Source organism: Theropithecus gelada, chromosome 13 (assembly GCF_003255815.1).
Source record: "Theropithecus gelada isolate Dixy chromosome 13, Tgel_1.0, whole genome shotgun sequence".
Classification (NCBI taxonomy): Eukaryota; Metazoa; Chordata; class Mammalia; order Primates; family Cercopithecidae; genus Theropithecus; species Theropithecus gelada.
The window spans coordinates 16,274,648-16,290,320 of record NC_037681.1 but is presented as its reverse complement, the minus strand read 5'-3'; the positions used below and the strand labels follow the sequence as shown (position 1 = coordinate 16,290,320).

Sequence of the window (15,673 nt, the reverse complement as noted above, 5' to 3'; positions counted from 1 at the left end):
CAAGTGTCTGTGCCTTGGAGAAGGACTTCACAGATGACCCAGAGTGGATGCTGGTGGTGCAGCATGAGTCCGAACTTGCATGGAGCTTGGTTTTATTTATTTTTTTCTCAAGCCAAACTGTATGCAGCTTTATTAAAGATACTTTCCATAAACAATCATGATACTTCAGGCAGGACATGGGCAGACAATTGTTAACAGTATACAACAACTTTCAAACTCCCTTCTTCAATGGACTACCAGAAATCAGAAAGCCGCTGTAAAGCCCAATGAAGTCTTCAGCTGATGCTCTGAACAGGGAAAGTGTGGAGCGAGGGTTGACAGTTCACATTTAGCATGTTGTTTCACAACTTTTCACAAGCCGACCCTGACTTTCCGGAAGTGAAATGAAAATGGGAGAATGTGTCTGAAGATCCACGATCTAGAAATGGAACCACTGCTCTTTTGACAGGTGCCATCTCAGTGGCACCACTGGAAAGTCCGGATTGCCTGACACACTGGTAACCAATGACTAGGGGTCAGGTCCCAACAGATGTCTGGGCTTAAGGGGGTTAAGTGTATGCTGAAAGATGGAAAGGGAGAAGAGGACATAAAAACGAATTTTTTTCCACACCACAAGGCTTTTGTGCCAAGGTGGCCATGTGTGTCAAAGTCAGGGACTCCCTCCTACCGGGAGCCCAGAGGAAGTCTCTCAAAACTAGAAGGGAAAGGTGTTTTCCCCACATCAATCCAGCTTCGGAGACATCCTACTAGTGACATATGCCCCTTCCCCCAAAAGCAGCAATGAAGTGTTCTGCATGCTAACGACATAGCTTAAAAACAACAACAACAAAATTCTGCATTTTTATAAACCATGGTAAAAAATAGTATTTCAAACTGTACAGTCACCAGAAGTACACAGTTATCGAAAATGCACACACTTCATTTGGCATCTGCAGCAGCTTCAGCTTTCTGTGCCTGCTCTGTTTTGGCATCTCCGTTTTCTGCAGGGTTACTCCCCTCCTTGCCAGCGTCCGCTTTTCCCTTTTTCCCTTGGGTACCTTCTCTCCCTTCTTTGCAGAGGCCTTTTTAGGCTTGGGCTGTGGCTTTGGAGGAGCAGGTTTAGCAGACAACCTCGCGGATCTTCTCTGTGGTTCGTCCTTCACCTTGGCTTTATCTCCTTTAGCATCTCCTTCAGCCCTTCTCTTGGGCATGGTGGTGACGGCAGCAACAGTGGCAGGACACAGGCGCTGGGTGCAGGATGCAGCAGCACGTGGGCTCGGTCGGTCGGGGAGTCGTTCTCGCCTCTTCTTCACACTGCTCCCTTGGTTCTATTTTATATGTTTAAAAGATCTTGCTAGGACAAAATGGAGTGTAGATTTTTGTTACATATCCCTCTTGTGCATACTTTTTTTTAAAGGTAAAATACAGGTATAAGAGAGAGATTGCAGGCTCAGTCCCAGACTCATTATTACAATAAAGCAAGTCACACAAAGTTTTAGGTTTCTCAGTATGTGTGACAAATATGTTTACATTATATGATTACTGTAGACTATTAAATGTGTGTAAAAAAGTGTATACCCGGCCGGGCGCGGTGGCTCAAGCTTGTAATCCCAGCACTTTGGGAGGCCGAGACGGGCGGATCACGAGGTCAGGAGATCGAGACCACCCTGGCTAACACGGTGAAACCCCGTCTCTACTAAAAAATACAAAAAACTAGCCGGGCGAGGTGGCGGGCGCCTGTAGTCCCAGCTACTCCGGAGGCTGAGGCAGGAGAATGGCGTAAACCCGGGAGGCGGAGCTTGCAGTGAGCTGAGATCCGGCCACTGCACTCCAGCCTGGGCGACAGAGCCAGACTCCGTCTCAAAAAAAAAAAAAAAAAAAAAGTGTATACCCTAACTAAAAAACACATTATTGATTTAAAAAGGCTAACAATCATCTTGCCTTCAGCAAGTTGTAATTTTTTTTTGGTAGAGGGTCTCGCCTCAATTTGTGTGTATATGTGGCGTGGTTGAGGGGTGAGGGACAGAATCTTGCTCTGTCACCCAGGCTGTAGTTCAGTGGCACGATCTCAGCTCACTTGCAACCTCAACTTCCTGGGCTCAAGCGATTCTCCCACCTCATCCTCCCGAGTAGCGGGGACTACAGGTGCACACTACCATGCGTGGCAAATTTTTATTTTTATTTTTTGTAGACATGGGGTTTTGCCATTTTGGCCAGGCTGGTCTTGAACTCCTGGCCTCAGGCAATCTGCCCACCTCGGCCTTCCAAAATGCTGGGATTACAGGCATGAGCCACTGCACCCAACCCTTGCCTCACTGTTGATGGCTGCTGACTGATCAGGGTGGTGGCTGCTGAACGTTGGGGTGGCTGGGGCAATTTCTTAAAATAGACAACAATGAAGTTTTCCTCATTGATTCCTTTCATGACAGATTTCTCTGTAGCACGAAAGGCTGTTTGATAGAATTTTAGCCACAGTAGAACTTCTTTCAAAATTGGATGAATCCTCTCGAACCCTGCTGCTGCTTTATCAAGCACATTTACGGAATATTCAACAGTGGAATGTGTCATTTCAGCAATGCTCACAGCATCTTCGACAGGAGTACATTCCATCTCTCAAGAAACTACTTCCTCGGCTCATCCATAAAAAGCAACTTCCTGTTTGTTAAAGTTTGATCATGAGATTGTAACAATTCAGTCCCATCCTCAGGCTCCACTTCTAACTCGAGTTCTCTTGCTGTTTCCACCACATCTGCAGTGACTCCCTCTACTGAAGTCTCGAAGCCCTCAAAGTCATTCAGGAGGATTGGTATCAGCTTATTTCAGACTCCTGTTGATGTTGACGTTTTGACCTCCTCCCATCAATCACGAGTGTCCTCATGGCATTTAGAATGATGAATCTGGCTGGGCACGGTGGCTCACGTCTGTAATCCTAGCACTTTGGGAGGCCGAGGCAGACAGATCAGTACAGATCAGTTGAGGTCAGGAGTTCGAGACTGGCTTGGCCAACATGGCGAAACCTCGTCTCTACTAAAAATACAAAAACTAGCCGGGCGTGGCGGTGGGCACCTGTAATCCCAGCTACTCACGTGGCTGAGGCAGGAAAATTGGTTGAAACCCGGAGGCGGAGGTTGCAGTGAGCTGAGATCATACCACTGCACTCAAGCCTGGGTGACAAAGAGAGACTCCGTATCCAAATATATCTATATCTATATCTATATCTATATCTATATCTATATCTATCTATATCTATATCTATATCTATATCTATCTATCTATCTATCTATCTATCTATCTATATCTCCAAAAATATATATATAATGAAGAATCCTTTCCAGAAGGTTTTCAATTTACTTTGCCCAGACACATCAGAGGAAACACTATCCATGGCAACTATAGCCTTATGAAATAAATGTCTTAAATGACAAGACTTGAACATCAGAATTGCTCCTTGACCCTGCGCTGCTGAATGGATGTTGTGTTGGCAGGCACGAATACAGCATTCATCTCCTTGTACATCTCCTTCAGAACTCTTCGGTAACCAGTGCACTGTCAACAAGCAGTAATACTTTGAAAGGAATGTTTTTATCCTGAGCAGTAGGGCTTCAAATATTTTGTAAACTATGCTATAAACAGATACACTATTATCCGGGCTTTGGTTTTCCATTTATAGAGCACAAGCAGAGTACATTTCACCTAATTCTTAAGGGCCCTGGGATTTTTGGAATGGTCGATGAGCATTGGTTTCAACTTAAAGTCAGTAGCTGCATTAGCTGCTAACAAGAGAATTTGTCTCCAAATAAAAGAGTATGTCCTTTGAAGTTCGAAGCAAGGCATTGACTTCTCCTCTTTAGCTATGCAAGTCCTATATAGTGTCTTCTTCCTACAGAAGGCTGTTTCATGTACACTGAGTATCTGTTGTGTAATGTAACCACCTTCATCAATGACCTTAGCTAGATCTTCTGGATAACTCGCTGTAGCTTCCACATCAGCACTTTACCTTGCTGCTTTACCTTGCACTTTTGTGTTATGGAGATGCTTATTTATTTATTTATGTAAGACAGTTTCACTCTGTCTCCCAGGCTGGAGTGCAGTGGTATGATCTCAGCTCACTGCAATCTCTGGCTCCTGGGTTCAAGTGATTCTCCTGCCTCAGCCTCCAGAGTAGCTGGAATTACAGGTGCCCGCCACTACACCCAGCTAATTTTGTATTATTAGTAGAGACAAGGTTTCTCCATGTTGGTCAGGCTGATCTCAAACTCATGACTTCACCAAGGCCTCCCAAAGTGCTGGGATTACAGGTGCGAGCCACCATGCCCAGCCGAGATGGCTTCTTTCCTTACACTTTACGAACCAACTTCTGCTACCTTCAAACATTTCTTTTGCAGCTTTCTCACCTCTCAGACTTCATAGAATTAGAGAGAGTTAGAGCCTTGCTGTGGATTAGGCTTTGATTTAAAGAAATCTTGTGGCTAGTTTGATTTTCTATCCAGACCACTAAAACTTTCTCCGTATCAGCAATAAGACTGCTTGCTTTCTTATCCATCACATGTTCACTGGAGTAGCACTTTTAATTTCCTTCAATCACTTAACCTTTGCATTTACAACTTCGCTGACTATTTGGTGCAAGAGGCCTAGGTTTGAGCCTATTTCAGCTGTTGACATGCCTTTCTCACAAAGCTTAATCATTTCTTTTTTTTTTTTTTTTTTTTTTTGAGACGGAGTCTCGCTCTGTCACCCAGACTGGAGTGCAGTGGCCGAATCTCAGCTCACTGCAAGCTCCGCCTCCCGGGTTTCCGCCATTCTCCTGCCTCAGCCTCCCGAGTAGCTGGGACTACAGGTGCCCGCCACCTCGCCCGGCTAGTTTTTTTTGTGTGTGTATTTTTTAGTAGAGACGGGGTTTCACCGTGTTAGCCAGGATGGTCTCGATCTCCTGACCTCAGGATCCGTCCATCTCGGCCTCCCAAAGTGCTGGGATTACAGGCTTGAGCCACCGCGCCCAGCCAGCTTAATCATTTCTAAATCGTGATTTAAAGTGAGAGATGTCCAATACTTCCTTTCACTTGAACACTTAGAGGTCGTTGTAGGGTTACCAATTAGCCTAATTTCAAAACTGCTGTGTGTCAGGCAATAGGGAGGCTCAAGAAGAGGGAGAGGGAGAGAGAAACAGCCCATCTGTGCCGCAGCCAGAACACACAACATGTATCGAGTAAGTCTGTTTATCTTCTGTAGGTTAAGTCTGTTTATCTTCTGTAGGTGTGGTTTGCGGCGCCCCAAACCATTGCAACAGTAACATCGAAGATCACTGATCAGATCATCCTAACAGATATAACAATAATGGAAAAGTTGGAAATAGTGCAAGAATTATCCAAATGTGACAGAGACATGAAGTGAGCACAAGCTGCTGGAAAAATAGCCCTGATAGACCTGCTTGATTCAGGGTTGCCGCAACCCTTCAATTTGCAAAAAAAAAAAAAAATACCGTCTATGTAACGTGCAATAACACGAGGTCCTCCTGTAAGCTGGTCAAGGTATTCCTAAAAATGTCCTTCCATTAAGAGTCCAGCTCTAGTGTCTTTTCTGCTAGTGTTGATGCTGGTGCTTTCTTGATCCCACCAGAAGGTGGCATTGCAGTGACAACTTTTTATTCTATTTTATTTTTTTGAGATGGAGTCTCGCTCTGTCGCCAGGCTGGAGTGCAGTGGTACTATCTCGGCTCACTGCAACCTCCGACTCCCCGGTTCAAGCGATTTCTCCTGCCTCAGCCTCCTGAGTAGCTGGGATTACAGGCATGCGTCGTCACGCCTGGCCAATTTTTGTATTTTTAGTAGAGACAGAGGTTCACCACATTGACCAGGATGGTCTGGATCTCCTGACCTTGTGATCCACCCGCCTTGGCCTCCCAAAGTGCTGGGATTCAGGCGTGAGCCACCGTGCCTGGCCTGTGACAACTTGATCACAGCTGCCACCGCCACAGTAACCATAAGATGCACACTGACCTCAGAGATATTAATAATGAGGGGAGGATGCTTAGAACCCATGAAATGTTGTAGTTTTATCCCACAATGGATGAAGGTATGTTAGGTTATTTTAACTTGACCCTTCTAGCTTTCAATTTTGAAGGCAGATCTTCAACTCTCTGAATCTGTTTACTGACATTTAAAATATTGAATATACTAACTTCCTGAGAAGAAAAAGGCTGTTAATATCCCTGGAATATATATAAAATACAACTTTTTAAAGAAAAATTAAAAACCAATACTTTTCTTTGGTAAGTAACTCTCTCTGAGATGACAATTAGAAAAATTTAAAGAAACATTGCAAAATACATCTACATGTTTTACATGAAAATTATAGTTAATAAAAAGTTGAATACATAACAAATCAATCCTTTGTCTTTTAGCAAATGTTACAGAAAAACATCACAAACTTGCAACTTTTATTTATTTATTTATTTATTTATTTATTTGAGATGGAGTCTCGCTCTGTCGCCCAGGCTGGAGTGCAGTGGCGCAATCTCGGCTCACTGCAACCTCTCTCTCCTGGGTTCAAGCAAATTTCCTGCCTCAGACTTGCAGGTAGCTGGGATTACAGGTGCACACCACCACACTCTGCTAATTTGTGTATTTTTTTTTTTTTTTTTTTTTTTTGAGACAGAGTCTCGCTCTGTCGCCCAGGCTGGAGTGCAGTGGCCGGATCTCAGCTCACTGCAAGCTCCGCCTCCCGGGTTCACGCCATTCTCCGGCCTCAGCCTCCCGAGTAGCTGGGACTACAGGCGCCCGCCACATCGCCCGGCTAGTTTTTTTTTGTATTTTTTTTAGTAGAGACGGGGTTTCACCGTGTTAGCCAGGATGGTCTCGATCTCCTGACCTCGTGATCCGCCCGTCTCGGCCTCCCAAAGTGCTGGGATTACAGGCTTGAGCCACCGCGCCCGGCCTAATTTGTGTATTTTTAACAGAGATGGGATTTTGCCATGTTGGCCAAGCTGGTCTCAAACTCTTGACCTCAGTTAATCCACCCATCTTAGCCTCCCAAAGTGCTGAGATTACAAGCATGAGTCCCTGCATCTGGCCCTAAAAGGTCTTATAGGCAGGTTTTACATCCAGAGAATACTGGGTTTTTTTGTTTTTTGTTTTTTGTTTTTTTTTGAGACGGAGTCTTGCTCTATTGTCTAGGCTGGAGTGCAGTGGCACGATCTCAGCTTACTGCAAGCTCCATCTCCTGGGTTCACGCCATTCTCCTGCCTCAGCCTCCCGAGTAGCTGGGATTACAGGCTCCCACCACGATGCCCAGCTAATTTTTTGTATTTTTTTAGTAGAGACGGGGTTTCACCGTGTTAGCCAGTGTGGTCTTGGTCTCCTGACCTCGTGATCTGCCCGCCTTGGCCTCCCAAAGTGCTGGGATTACAGGCGTGAGCTACCGCACCCGGCCTGAATATTGTATTTTCAATTGGCATTTGATTGAACAAAAGTCACATGTAAGTGGATCCAGGCAGTTCAAACTCCTGTTATTCAAGGGTCAACTGTATTTCTTTTGACTTAGGGGCAATGAAAAGAATACTGAGCCATGAACCAATGGAAGTTTAGGAACCGCTGAATTAAAAATTTGGTATTCTGATTTATAATTAAATCTGAACCTATGTTAATTGGTACAATTCTCGAGACTCGATTACCTCTGAATTAACAAAGGAGCTTGTTGAATATGTCAGGCTGAGGACTAGAGCCTGAAACCCAGGTGACTCCAAATTACCCCGAAAGGACCCATATTGCTGGAGAAGATGGCTTCATCTCTATCTTTATGATCACCTACAGCAGAGCTTGGCGGCCTCTCATAGTGCCAAGCCAGTGTGTTTAACCGCCCTATGTCTCAATTTTCTCATCTGTGAAAAGAATCCAGCTCCTATGAATGTATGAATGTGTGGTGATTAAATGAGCAAAGATTTCTCAGTACTTAGCTGAGGTTTCGTTTACTTAGAAGAGTTTTATTGTTGTTGCTCTTGTAATAATAGTGACCATCGCCGTCATCACTGTCATTAGCAGCAGTGTCTTACTACTTGAAAGCATTGAAGCTTTGACATCATGAAAGATTTGCTAATTCGAGATTAATTGTTTGGCCTCGTACTTGCAGTTACAAACTGGGCTTTACATGAGTCATAACTCTCTTTTTTTTTTTTTTTTTTTGAGACGGAGTCTCGCTCTGTCGCCCCGGCTGGAGTGCAGTGGCCGGATCTCAGCTCACTGCAAGCTCCGCCTCCCAGGTTCACGCCATTCTCCTGCCTCAGCCTTCCGAGTAGCTGGGACTACAGGCACCCACCACCTCGCCCGGCTAGTTTTTTGTATTTTTTAGTAGAGAGGGGGTTTCACCGTGTTAGCCAGGATGGTCTTGATCTCCTGACCTCGTGATCCGCCTGTCTCGGCCTCCCAAAGTGCTGGGATTACAGGCTTGAGCCACCGCGCCCGGCCGACTCATAACTCTTAAGGTAGGTTTTTAGGACAATTTGGGGAGACTCTTAAATGACATCTTTTAATGCTCTTATTTAGAGAATGTCATATACTTTTCTTCCTTTTATGTTTCCACCATTATACCATCCTCCCTGTATAATCTATTTTTTCTAATAGTACTCTCACAGTTTTCTTAGGATGTTAAAAAACACCCATCTCTGCCTCTAGATCATCCTTTTACCTTTTTGGTCTCTTAGCCAGAGGTGGGTCTTGCAGTATAAAGCAGAGGAGGGCTTTGTGTTGTCACAGCGGGACCTTTATCACTTTCCCAGACAACTCTCCTCCACCTGTATTAAATTCTGGGTTCTCTGACTTTTTAAAATCTACAACCTCTACTGCATCACACTCAACCAGGTTATCTCAGAGTATTCATAAACTCGTGTAATGGACCCACCCTCTAAGTTACAGGCAGAGCATCAACATGGAAAGAGGCATTTGGAGCCATGTTAGCCCACGTGCTGAGCTGTGTTGTGTCTGAGTTACTCTTTTTATCCTCGGGGATTCCAAGAGGTGAATTATTTTAGAATAATGTCCAGCCCATAGAGGCATGTGACCACATTCAAAGAGAGTGGATGAAGGTCACTGGCGTTCAAGGTACATTTTCCACTTCTCGTGGGGCTAGAATGAGTATGAGAAAAACAGAACCAGAGAGGCGCAGGCCATGAAGCAGAATGGAAGTCTCTGAACTTGAGGACTCCCTCCCACCCTCCTTGCTTCACCTTCCCTAACGTGCCTCGGCAGATCCAGTGGCTTATATTCCGCCAAGCATAATCTGGGCCGTGAGAAGTTTGGGGAGAATTAACTTTATGTTAGTGGATATGTTTTTATGCTTTAGTGGGCAAGTGATACATAGGGAGGGAATCTCTTCAAAATGAATTCTGCGTCGTGCAGGATGGGCTTGAGATGATTTATAGCGCGGTGGCTTCTATCACATAGATGCAATTTCCTCCCAGAATTTTCCCAGTGTTCTCCTGTATTTGTGACTTCTCACAGTTCCTACCCTAAAACTGGTAAGCACATAATTTAAGGAAAAAAAGGGGCAAGGAAGGGAGGGATGGAAGGAAGGAAGAATCAATGATATTTGAAGGCCCTCTCTTGGCAATTACGTTTAAATTAATGTTTGTTTCTTTTATTCTGCAAGTAGAACAGTAGGTGGTAAGAAGCTACATCATTTTTATTCAGACTTTTATTTGCTTAAAAAAGACCAACTGGGCCTGGCACAATGGCTTATACCTATAATCCTAGCACTTTGTGAGACCAAGGCAGACAGATTGCTTCAGCTCAAGAGTTTGAGACCAACCTGGGCAACATGGTGAAACCCTGTCTCTACAAAAAACAAATACAAAAATTAGCCAGCATGGTGGTACATGCCTACAGTCCCTGCTACTCAGGAGGCTGAGGTGGGAGGATCACCTGAGCCTGGGGAGGTTGAGGCTGCAGTGAGCTGTGATCCTGCCATTGCACTTCAGCCTGGGCAACAGAGTGAAAGCCCATCTCAAAAAAATAAAAAAATGAAAATGAAAATAAAGATCAACCAAAGGGAAGGATTTATTTTATTTTATTTTATTTTTATTTTTTATTTATTTATTTATTTTGACAAAGTCTCCCTCTGTGGCCAGGCTGGAGTGCAGTGGTGCGATCTCGGCTCACTGCAACCTCTGCCTCCCGGGTTCAAGCAATTCCCCTGCCTCAGCCTCCCAAGTAGCTGGGACTACAGGCACCCGCCACCATGCCTGGCTAATTTTTTGTTTTTTAGTAGAGATGGGGTTTCACCATGTTGGCCAGCATGGTCTCTATCTCCTGACCACGTGATCCGCCCGCCTCAGCCTCCCAAAGTGCTGGAATTACAGGCACGAGCCACCACGCCCGGCGGGAAGGATTTTTACGTATCTAGAGTGGAGGAGACTTTTGTAAGTGATTTGTACATGATCTAAGGGCACTCCAATCAGGATCTGACCCCATGGCTCTAGGAAGAACTTTTAAATGGCGGAAGTAGAGTTAGAAAAAACAGTTTCTGCTAGAAGGCCACAAAGCATCGTACTTGATTGATTAGGATGTGCCAGTGGGTGTGTATGAATGTTTACAGAAGCAGACACATCCAGCCCCTAAGAGCTGCCCAAGGCTCTTGAAGGCCACTAGCATGCAGTGTCCTCTCCTGGAGACAGCAGGCCTGCTGAGTAAGCTCACAAAAACTTGGGAACTCAAAGTGTACCCAAAGAAAACGACTGCTAAGTGGGAGCGTGCTGCTGAAGAAGCAATCTCGGGTTGCATGCACGGCTGCAAAGATGTAAATTAGCCCCTGCCTGGGGCCGCCAAGAAATCAGGTCAGGACCAGAAGTCATCATGAGGCTGATCTGAAAGATGCATAATGAACTTGCCCTTTCCTAGGGAGATGGTACCTTTTTATTAGATTTTTTCTCAAGATATGCAAAATAGATGGATTTCCCTGGAGCCCCCAATCACTTCCTATCAAGGCAAGGCAGAAAGAAACAAAGAATGCTGGGTGGTTACCAGAGGCTGTAGGTGGAGTCGATGCATAAAGATTTGAGCAGAAGCAAAGTACTTGCCAAGGGGTTTAAGAGCAGGCATTCGGCTGGGCATGGTGGCTCATGCCTGTAATCCCAGCATTCTGGGAGGCTGAGGGCGGGCAGATCCCCTGAGGTCAGGTGTTCGAGACCAGCCTGGCCAGCATGGTGAAACCCTGCCTCTACTAAAAAATACCAAAAAACAATTAGCCGGGTGTGGTGGCGGGCACCTGTAGTCCCAGCTATTCAGGAGGCTGAGGCGGAGAATTGCTTAAACCCAGGAGGCAGAGACTGCAGTCAGCTGAAATCGTGCTACTGCACTCTAGCCTGGGGGACAGAGCAAGACTCTGTCAAAAAAAAAAAAAAAAAAGGGGCATGCATTCTGTGGCCTCAGTTTGAACGCTGTCTTTCCAACTTTGTAGCTGTGTGACTTTGGGCAAGTTACCTAACTTTTCTGAGTTTCAGTGTCTTTACCTATAACATATAGACAGTAATAGTATGGACCTCACAGACCTGTTATAGAGATTAATTTTAATTATAACACAAATTAATATTTACATTTTGTTTAGGACAGGGTCTTGTACACAGCAAGCTAAATAAGTGCTTATTACGTAAACTCTTACGTCAGATCTGGAGTTCCAGCTGCTTTTGCTACCCAGCAACCCATCACAAACCTAGGGGCATGAGCAACCACCCTTTGGGTCATGCTCCCAAATTCCATGACCCATGTGGCCGGGGCTTGCCTTTGCTCCACAATGTCTGGGGCCTCAACAAGGGAGGCTCAAAACACTGGGAGAGAGCTGGGCAGGGTGGTTCACACCTGTAATCGCAGCACTTTGGGAGGCCAAAGTGGGCGGATCACCTGAGGCCAGGAGTTCGAGACTGGTGTGGCCAATATGATGAAACCCCATCTCTACTAAGAAAAAAAAAAAAATCTGCAGGGCATGGTGGTGCACGCCTGTAATCCCAGCTTCTTGGGAGGCTAAAGCAGGAGAATTTCTTGAATCTGGGAGATTGAGGTTGTAGAGAGCTGAGATCACGCCACTGCACTCCAGCCTGGGTGACAGAGGGAGACCCTGTCTCAAAAACAAAAAAACAAAAAAAAAAACCAAAAAACAAAAAACAAAATAAACAAATAAACAAAATGCTGGGAGATACTCAGGTGGCTGAGGCTGAGTCATCCCCGCTATGTCTGGAGCCAGGCTGAGGTGGCTGGAAGGCTTAGCTCGGCTGGGATTGTTGGCTGGTGCGCCTGTACACCCCTTCCTCATGTCTCTGGCTCTGCATGTCACAGGAGCTAGATTCCAAGATGGAGTGTCCCAAGAGTAAGCAAGTGAAGAGCTCAAGAGGGTATGTGGCCTTTTGTGACCTAGCCTGGGATATCACAGAGCATCACACCCACTACACTCTAGAAGTTGAAGCTGGCACAAGTTGGCTGAGACTCAGGGGGAGAGGACATAGAGCCCACTTCTCCATGACATTTGCTCTGACGGGGGTCCCAATGGCCCCAGCAGCTTTGGATGTCCCATGTGCATTGCTGGAATGAGCAGGCCCCCGGGGTTCTTCCAGAGGAGCAGAAGTCTCAGGCTGACTTTGTTCACTCTGCTGGGTAGGCCTAACTGAAAGGGCTCTAAGAACTCATGCCTGTTTCATAGGGACTGCCGCTCAGGACTTTGAAGTGACTTGCAAAGGCCACACCACCAGGACCAGGGCTTGCTTCTCCATCCCTGCCTCCTGGCACAGCTGCTGATAAATCCCATTACCTGAATTCCATGCTGAGTTGCTATTCTTATCCCACGGAGGCTGCCTGTGCGCCATTGTTTTAATTACAGGCTGTTATTTCATTTGAAACGTCAGCGATAGGATTAAGGGTACTGTCATTTTAAAAGCCAGACTCCTGGCCTAAAACCGCTCAGTGAATCAGAGGACAAATGTTCCCATTGTGCTCGTTAAAAATAGGAGCAATGGAAAAAGTGACAGAATGCGATGAATAGCATTAAAGTGTAATTACATTTACTGTAGAAGTGAGCCTCAGGAAGAATCTACCCCAGGCAGGGAAGCTCGGTCAGAGCCTGTGACACTAAAAACCCAAAGCCTCCGCGGACGGCCCCTTTCAGGTTTTGAGTGTTTATACCGTATATTGTTACAGATCATTCTTAGGAGCCATCAACCTTATTAGGGGTACTTGAAAGAACTGTGTCTTTCCAAAGGAAAAGAAGAACCACGTAGCTCACCTTGATTCTCAGAATGTAGCTTTCCTGTTGTTCTCATGAGGAACGTTATACAGTTTCTGTATTTTTTGCCTCAATAGTCAAATGTAGTAGCTGAGTTGGACATATCTGAAAGGCAGGGTTAATGTTTTTCTTTTAATGAAAACAGTTCGTGTTTTTCTCATTTTAAAACAACACATTCTTGCCATATAAAATTTGTTTAAATGTATGAAGAAAGTAAACGTTAGTCTAAATCCAGCCACCCACAGATAAAGCACTGCTAACGTTTTGGTGAATATCCTTTCAAACTACCATCTTTATGCAGATTTATAGATAGTGCTTTTTTGTTGCTGTTGTCAAAGCTCAGCAGTATATTCTGAGCCTTTTTTTTTTATGATAATAAATGTAGAGTTACATTACTATGTCTAATGACTATCTGGTATTCTGTATGATCAGCCTATCAGAATTGATTAATCATAACATGATTAATCAAGTATAATTTTGGCTCACATCTGAAAATTATTCTTTTACTCTAATGAATGACAAATTATTTCTATAATATATAAATACGTGTGTGTGTATAAATGTATACATATATACACACACACACACCATGCTTTGATGAACATGTATCTGAATGCATTTGGCAAATTATTTTCTTAGAATGTATTTCTAGAATATATATTTCTAGAAACGGACTTGCTGGGTAAAAGACATATGCATCTACTATATTTTTCTTTTTTTTTTGGGACACAGTCTCACTCTGTTGCCCAGGCTGGAGTGCAGTGGTGCAATCTCAGCTCATACCAACCTCTGCCTCCCAGGTTCAAGCGATTCTCCTGCCTCAGCCTCCTGAGTAGCTGAGATTACAGGTGCCCACCACCATGCCCGGCTAATTTTTGTATTTTTTATTACTATTTTTTTTTTTGAGGTGGAGTCTCGCTCTGTCGCCCAGGCTGGAGTGCAGTGGCACGATCTTGGCTCACTGCAAGCTCCACCTCCCGGGTTCACGCCATTCTCCTGCCTCAGCCTCCTGAACAGTTGGGACCACAGGCCCCCGCCACCATGCCCAGCTAATTTTTGTATTTTTAGTAGAGACTGGGGTTTCACCATGTTAGCCAGGATGGTCTCTGTCTCCTGACCTTGTGATCTGCCCGCCTCTGTCTCCCAAAGTGCTGGGATTACAGGCGTGAGCGGCCGCGCCCGGCTGTTCATTGCATCTTAAAAATAGTAGCACTTTGTTGTGTGTCTACTGTTGTTTTCCCTCCGTTTTTCTTGGTTTTGAACTAGTTTATTTATTTTTATTTTTTATTTTTTTGCCATATAGAAGGGTTACAAAGTTAAATGTTTCCATATTTTCCATTATAGCTTCTGGTAGTAACTAGAATTTACCTAAGCCCGGGAGAAAAAAAAAAGTCACCTATGTTTTATTCTGGCTTTGTACTGTTTTCATTTGCTCTGTTATAATTTTAGTATAAGAAATCCAGGAAATCTATTTTGCTTCCCAAATGGCCGTCCAATCAGGATTTACTTTTTACCACTTGGTTGGAGAGGTAGGGGAAGAGGAAACTGGAAAAAATAGAAGCTGAAGGCAGGACTAGATGTGTCTCCCTCCCCAGCCTCCTTTCTCTGCAGAGGTGGAGGAATCAGGGAAGCTATCGTGGCTTTAGGTGTTGACTTTTGTCTATCTTTGCTGAAGCCAGGAGTGAAATTGAGACAGTATTCAGATTCTTGGAACCTGAGTTAGCGTTAAAGGGGATGACAAACAGGCTGTTGTTAGGAGGTAGTTGCATGCAATAGGAAGAGTTTCCACCTCCCTCAGAGGTTGCCTTTCTCATTTCTCCAAATGATTTCACAGTTGGCCTAAGTTTCCTTTACTTCTCCCTACCATGGTGTGAGATTAACTTGAATGCTGACGCTATGTGGTGGTGAGCGGCAGTGGGTGTATCTTGCCCATACACCCCTGGAGGACAGGGACTGACCAACTCACCCAACGGTCCTCTGCATGCACAGGGTCCCCGCACATGGCACATAGTTGGTGCTCAGAAGGCCTTTGCAGGAACAAAGGAAAACACAAGCACCCACCGCAGTGATGGCTGATTTTGTCTTGTCTGCAATGGAGGTTAGTCACCACTAGGTGTCATGGCGAGTCAAGTAAAATGTTGGTTCATGGTTACAAATTATGCATTGACTGTATTCATCTTCATGCATGCACACATGCAATGTTTTAAAAAGCATCTGTTGAGTGTCTTCTGCATGACACACATGTTCTGGTGCTGGGGATCCTGCCCTGGCTGAGCTTCTGGACCCGGTGGGGAGAAATCCACAGTGAGTACTGAGAGGAGGGGCCAAAGTCCGGTGGAGGCACCTAGGAGGAGCGCCTGCTTATCCTGGAGGGATGGGGAGCAGCTTCCAGAGCCAGGAGCCTTCTAAGGTAAGTTTTGAAGAGTAAGGATAGGTA

The 15,673-nt window shown here is 45.0% G+C and overlaps 1 pseudogene; it reads right to left on the bottom strand.

Annotated features, from left to right (window-relative positions):
• Positions 1–918: 918 nt before the first annotated feature.
• Positions 919–1,190, bottom strand: LOC112605391 (annotated as a pseudogene).
• Between the last annotated feature and the right edge of the window lie 14,483 nt (positions 1,191–15,673).